This window comes from Somniosus microcephalus, chromosome 24 (genome assembly GCF_052327205.1).
Source record: "Somniosus microcephalus isolate GS21.2 chromosome 24, FLI_Smic_1.0, whole genome shotgun sequence".
In the NCBI taxonomy this organism is placed as follows: domain Eukaryota; kingdom Metazoa; phylum Chordata; class Chondrichthyes; order Squaliformes; family Somniosidae; genus Somniosus; species Somniosus microcephalus.
The window spans coordinates 40366000-40372867 of NC_141010.1; positions in this window are offsets into that span (position 1 = coordinate 40366000).

Consider the following 6868-nt stretch of genomic DNA (forward strand, 5'->3'; position numbering starts at 1 on the left):
GGGATTGTTGGGTACACGGGGGATTGTTGGGGTACACGGGGGGTTGTTGGGGTGCACGGGGGGTTGTTGGGGTACACGGGGGGTTGTTGGGGTACACGGGGGATTGTTGGGGTGCACGGGGGGTTGTTGGGGTACACGGGGGATTGTTGGGTACACGGGGGATTGTTGGGGTACACGGGGCGTTGTTGGGGTACACGGGGGATTGTTGGGTACACGGGGGATTGTTGGGGCACACGGGGGGTTGTTGGGGTACACGGGGGATTGTTGGGGTACACGGGGGGTTGTTGGGGTACACGGGGGGATTGTTGGGGTACACGGGGGATTGTTGGGGTACACGGGGGGATTGTTGGGGTACACGGGGGATTGTTGGGTACACGGGGGGATTGTTGGGTACATGGGGGGTTGTTGGGGTACACGGGGGGATTGTTGGGGTACACGGGGGGTTGTTGGGGTACACGGGGGATTGTTGGGTACACGGGGGATTGTTGGGGTACACGGGGGGTTGTTGGGGTACACGGGGGATTGTTGGGTACACGGGGGGATTGTTGGGTACACGGGGGGATTGTTGGGGTACACGGGGGATTGTTGGGTACACGGGGTGATTGTTGGGGTACACGGGGGGATTGTTGGGTACACGGGGTGATTGTTGGGGTACACGGGGGATTGTTGGGTACACGGGGGATTGTTGGGGTACACGGGGGGATTGTTGGGTACACGGGGGGTTGTTGGGGTACACGGGGGATTGTTGGGGTACACGGGGGATTGTTGGGTACACGGGGGGATTGTTGGGTACATGGGGGGTTGTTGGGGTACACGGGGGGATTGTTGGGGTACACGGGGGAATTGTTGGGTACACGGGGGGGATTGTTGGGTACACGGGGGATTGTTGGGTACACGGGGGGATTGTTGGGGTACACGGGGGGGATTGTTGGGTACACGGGGGGATTGTTGGGTGCACGGGGGGATTGTTGGGGTACACGGGGGATTGTTGGGGTACACGGGGGGGATTGTTGGGGTACACGGGGGGATTGTTGGGGTACACGGGGGATTGTTGGGGTACACGGGGGGATTGTTGGGGTACACGGGTGGATTGTTGGGTACACGGGGGATTGTTGGGGTACACGGGGGGATTGTTGGGGTACACGGGGGATTGTTGGGGTACACGGGGGATTGTTGGGTACACGGGGGATTGTTGGGGTACACGGGGGATTGTTGGGGTACACGGGGGGATTGTTGGGGTACACGGGGGATTGTTGGGTACACGGGGGGATTGTTGGGGTACACAGGGGGATTGTTGGGTACACGGGGGATTGTTGGGTACACGGGGGATTGTTGGGGTACACGGGGGTTTGTTGGGTACACGGGGGGTTGTTGGGGTACACGGAGGGATTGTTGGGGTACACGGGGGATTGTTGGGGACACGGGGGGATTGTTGGGTACACGGGGGGTTGTTGGGGTACACGGGGGGATTGTTGGGGTACACGGGGGAATTGTTGGGTACACGGGGGGATTGTTGGGTACACGGGGGGATTGTTGGGTACACGGGGGGATTGTTGGGGTACACGGGGGATTGTTGGGTACACGGGGGGTTGTTGGAGTACACGGGGGGGATTGTTGGGTACACGGGGGGATTGTTGGGTACACGGTGGGATTGTTGGGGTACACGGGGGATTGTTGGGGTACATGGGGGGATTGTTGGGGTACACGGGGGAACTGTTGGGTACACGGGGGATTGCTGGGGTACACGGGGGAATTGTTGGGTACACGGGGATTGTTGGGGTACACGGGGGGATTGTTGGGGTAAACGGGGGGTTGTTGGGGTACACAGGGGGATTGTTAGGTACACGGGGGGTTGTTGAGTACACTTGGGGATTGTTGGGGTACACGGGGGATTGTTGGGGTACACGGGGGATTGTTGGGGTACACGGGGGTATTGTTGGGTACACGGGGGGATTGTTGGGTACACGGGGGGATTGTTGGTGCACACGGGGGGATTGTTGGGGTACACGGGGTGATTGTTGGGGTACACGGGGGATTGTTGGGTACACGGGGGGATTGTTGGGTACACGGGAGGATTGTTGGGTACATGGGGGGATTGTTGGGGTACACGGGGGGTTTGCTGGGGTACACGGGTGGATTGTTGGGGTACACGGGGGATTGTTGGGTACACGGGGGGTTGTTGGGGTACACGGGGGATTGTTGGGGTACGCGGGGGGAATGTTGGGTACACGGGGGATTGTTGGGTACACGGGGGATTGTTGGGGCACATGGGGGATTGTTGGGGTACAGGGGGGATTGTTGGGGTACATGGGGGATTGTTGGGGTACACGGGGGATTGTTGGGGTACACAGGGGGATTGTTGGGGTGCACGGGGGGATTGTTGGGGTACATGGGATTGTTGGGGTACACGGGGGGATTGTTGGTTACACGGGGGGATTGTTGGGGTACACAGGGGGATTGTTGGGTACATGGGGGGATTGTTGGGGTACATGGGGGGTTGTTGGGGTACACGGGGGAATTGTTGGGGTACACGGGGGAATTGTTGGGGTATCAGGGGGATTGTTGTGGTACACGGGGGGATTGTTGGGGTACACGGGGGATTGTTGGGTACATGGGGGGATTGTTGGTGTACACGGGGGATTGTTGGGGTACACGGGGGGATTGTTGGGGTACATAGGGGATTGATGGGGTACACAGGGGATTGTTGGGGTACACGGGGGGATTGTTGGGGTACACGGGGGGTTGTTGGGTACACGGGGGGATTGTTGGGGTACACGGGGGATTGTTGGGGTACACGGGGGGGATTGTTGGGGTACACAGGGGATTGTTGGGGTACACGGGGGATTGTTGGGGTACACGGGTTGATTGTTGCGTACATGGGGGGATTGTTGGGGTACACGGGGGCTTGTTGGGTGCACGGGGGTATTGTTGGGTACATGGGGGGATTGTTGGGTACATGGGGGATTGTTGGGTACACGGAGGATTGTTGGGGTACACGGGGGATTGTTGGGTACACGGGGGGATTGTTGGGTACACGGGGGATTGTTGGGGTACACGGGCTGATTGTTGCGTACATGGGGGGATTGTTGGGGTACACGGGGGCTTGTTGGGTGCATGGGGGTATTGTTGGGTACATGGGGGGATTGTTGGGTACATGGGGGGATTGTTGGGTACACGGGGGATTGTTGGGGTACACGGGGGATTGTTGGGTACACGGGGGGATTGTTGGGTACACGGGGGATTGTTGGGTACACGGGGGGATTGTTGGGTACACGGGGATCTTAATCTTTGCGACTGACACTGAATTGCTACATTATACCTAAGTTGTTATGCTAAATTATGATAAACTTGGTTCACAGTGGATAATACAAACAGGACAATGAATACAGGAAGGCAGAGGACCAACTGGATACTTAAAGCAGGACGTTGCATTGTGCACATAATTCATTGAAACAAACTCTTTAATAATCCATCGTGTAGTTATTCTGAACAAGGGCGACAATCTAGTTGAGAAACGTCAAAGGACGAACACCTCATTTGAGAAGGAATAGCTGACAAACACTTTACCCGCGCTCTCCTTGCTTGTAATTTCAGGCTTGCGCCATCCGTGCTAATTTGGTTTAGATCCGAGTAAAAGCATTTGTATGATCTTCTAAATCGCTTTCACGTTACACAAAAGGGGCCTCACAGAGGATTAGAAACGTTTTTTTTCTTCCAGTGGGAGTTAGGTGTACTTTGGAGAACTGGTTGGTGAAGAGAATACAAAAGCAGGGTCTTTATTAAATTCCTCCCTATCTCTACCTCTCTCAGGTGGATGTAGCTATTTCGAAAAAGAGCAGGGGAGTTCTCCCCGGTTTCCTGGCCAATATTATCCCTCAAACAACATCACTAAACAGATTATCTGGTCATTATCACATTGTCTTTTTCAAAATAGTTACATCCACCTGAAAGGGGCAGACAGAGCCTCTGTTTAACATCTCATCTAAAAGACTGTGCAGTATCCTCTCAGTACTGCACTGGAGTGTCAGTCTAGATTTTTGTGCTCAAGTTGCTGGAGTGGGATTTGAAACCACAACCTTCTGACTCAGAGGTGAAAGTGCTACCCACTGAGCCATTTCACGTATGAACCGGCATCAAGCAAGGCTGTGTCATCGCACCAACGCTCTTCTCGATCTTCCTTGCGGCAATGCTCCATCTCACCCTCAGTGAGCTCCCTGCTGGAGTGGAGCTCATTTACAGAACAAACGGGAAACTGTTCAACCTCCGTCGCCTCCAGTCCAGATCTAAGGTCGTCCCATCCTCTGTCGTCAAATTACAGTATGCAGATGATGCTTGCGTCTGCGCTCACTCGGAGGTCGAACTCCAAACCATCGTCAACACCTTCATCGAAGCATACGAGAGCATGGGCCTTACACTAAACATTCGTAAGACAAAGGTCCTCTACCAACCTGCCCCCACCACACAGTACTGCCCCCCGATTATCAAAATCCACGACAAGGCCTTGGACAACATGGACCACTTTCCATACCTCGGGAGCCTACTGTCAACAAGGGCAGACGTCGACAACAAAGTCCAACACCGCCTTCAGTGTGCCAGTGCAGCCTTCGGTCGCCTGAGGAAGAGAGTGTTTGAAGACCAGGACCTCAAACCCGGCACTAAGCTCATGGTCTACAGGGCAGCAGTGATACCTGCCGTGCTGTATGCCTCAAAGACATGGACCATGTACAGCAGGCACCTCAAAAGCACTGGAGAGGTACCACCAACGCTGCCTCTGCAAGATCCTGCAAATCCATTGGCAGGATAGGCACACTAACGTCAGTGTTCTTGCTCAGGCCAACATCCCCAGCATCGAAGCTTTGACCATGCTCGATCAGTTCCGATGGATGGGTCACATTGTCCACATGCCCGATACGAGACTCCCAAAACAAGCGCTCTACTCGGAGCTCCGGCACGGCAAGAGAGCCCCAGGTGGGCAAAGGAAACACTTCAAGGACACCCTCAAAGCCTCCTTGAAAAAGTGTAACATCCCCACTGACACCTGGGAATCCCTGGCCCAAGACCGCACAAAGTGGAGGAGAAGCATCCGGGAAGGCGCCGAACACCTTGAGTCTCTTCGCCGGGAGCAAGCGGAAGCCAAGCACAGGCAGCGCAAGGAGCGCACGTCAACCCAAGCACCCCACCCACCCGCCCCTTCAACCACCGTCTGCCCCACCTGTGACAGAGACTGTAGGTCCCGCATTGGACTAATCAGTCACCTGAGAAATCATTTTTAATGTGGAAGCAAGTCATCCTCGGTTCCGAGGGACTGCCTAAGAAGAAGAAGTTGTTTGTGGGAGCTTGCTGTGCACACATTAGCTGCTATATTTCCTACATTACAACACGAAAAAAAAGCACAAAGCGCTTTGTGATGTCCGGTGGTCGTGAAGGGCGCTATAGAAATGCAAGCCTTTCTTTTATAAGTTATCAAAACCCCTACATACAAGTTCAATTCTGCAGATCTCGTCAAAAACGTGTGAGAGAGCGAGTGAGCAACTACACCAGTGCAAACGTTGTGAATAACTGCCTCATCAGAGAGACGGTTTAAAATTACTGATCAGGAGCTGAGACTTTTCAAAATAGTTTTTTATGTATACGATCGACAGATTGTAATCCCGACGGGACAATTTGATGTTTTACATTCACGATGTTGTTTTGCTGTAACTTTTCTAATTCATTTGCTCCGTGGAGCCATCTGTTCACAGAACAAAACGAAACAGATGTTGGGACTAAAATTGTTAAACCGCACCTTTCAGAATAAATTCGCAAAGTCACCCTGAATCCCGATTTATGACCAACCATTACCAAACAATCACAAATTCCCCGCAATTGTCATCATTTATCCATCCTGTAACTATTATTTCAACATAATTCATGATTTGAGCCGTCAACCGTTTCTGAGGCTGCTTCCCAATGCTAATTCCTGATTTATACTCTAGGTTTATCAATAGAGGTGACGATTAAAGAATGTCGTTGTCCTTTTCTGTGAGGGACTCCCATTAACAACAACAACTACAACAACTTGTATTTGTATAGCGCCTTTAACGTAGTAAAACGTCCCAAGGTGCTGCACAGGAGTATTTTAAGACAAAAAATTTGACACCGATCTACATAAGGATAAATTCGGGCAGGTGACCAAAAGCTTGATCAAAGAGGTAGGTTTTAAGGAGCGTCTTAAAGGAGGAAAGAGAGGTAGCGAGGAGGAGCGGTTTAGGGAGGGAATTCCAGAGCTTAGGGCCTCGGCAACAGAAGGCACGGCCACCAAAGGTTGAGCGATTATAATCAGGGATGCTCAAGAAGACAGAATTAGAGGAGCGCAGATATCTCGGGGGGGGGGAGGCGGTTTGTGGGGCTGAAGGAGATATCAGAGATGGGGAGGGGCGAGGCCATGGAGGGATTTGAAAACAAGGATGAGAATTTTGAAATCGAGGCGCTGCTTAACCGGGAGCCTCTGTAGATCAGCGAGCACAGGGGTGATGGGCGAACAGGACTTGGTGCGAATTAGGACACGGGCAGCCGAGTTTTGGATGACCTCAAGTTTAAAGCAACAAACACACACAAGAGGCATATTGTCCTTCTGTGACCTAAATTTAAATAGCACATTTTCAGAATGAATGTTCTTTGCTGAACATTTCATATCGGGATAAAGGCCGGACTAAATGATTGGGATAACAAAGAATTACAAAAACAAATTTCACTTGTCCCAGAAAATAATATGGAGTTTAGAAAATATCAGATAATAGGTAGTAGTCAGTTTCAGGGTAGTGCAATTCCCTCCCTAAACCTTTCCACCTCTCCTCCTTCAAGACCCTCCTTAAAATTTACCTCTTTG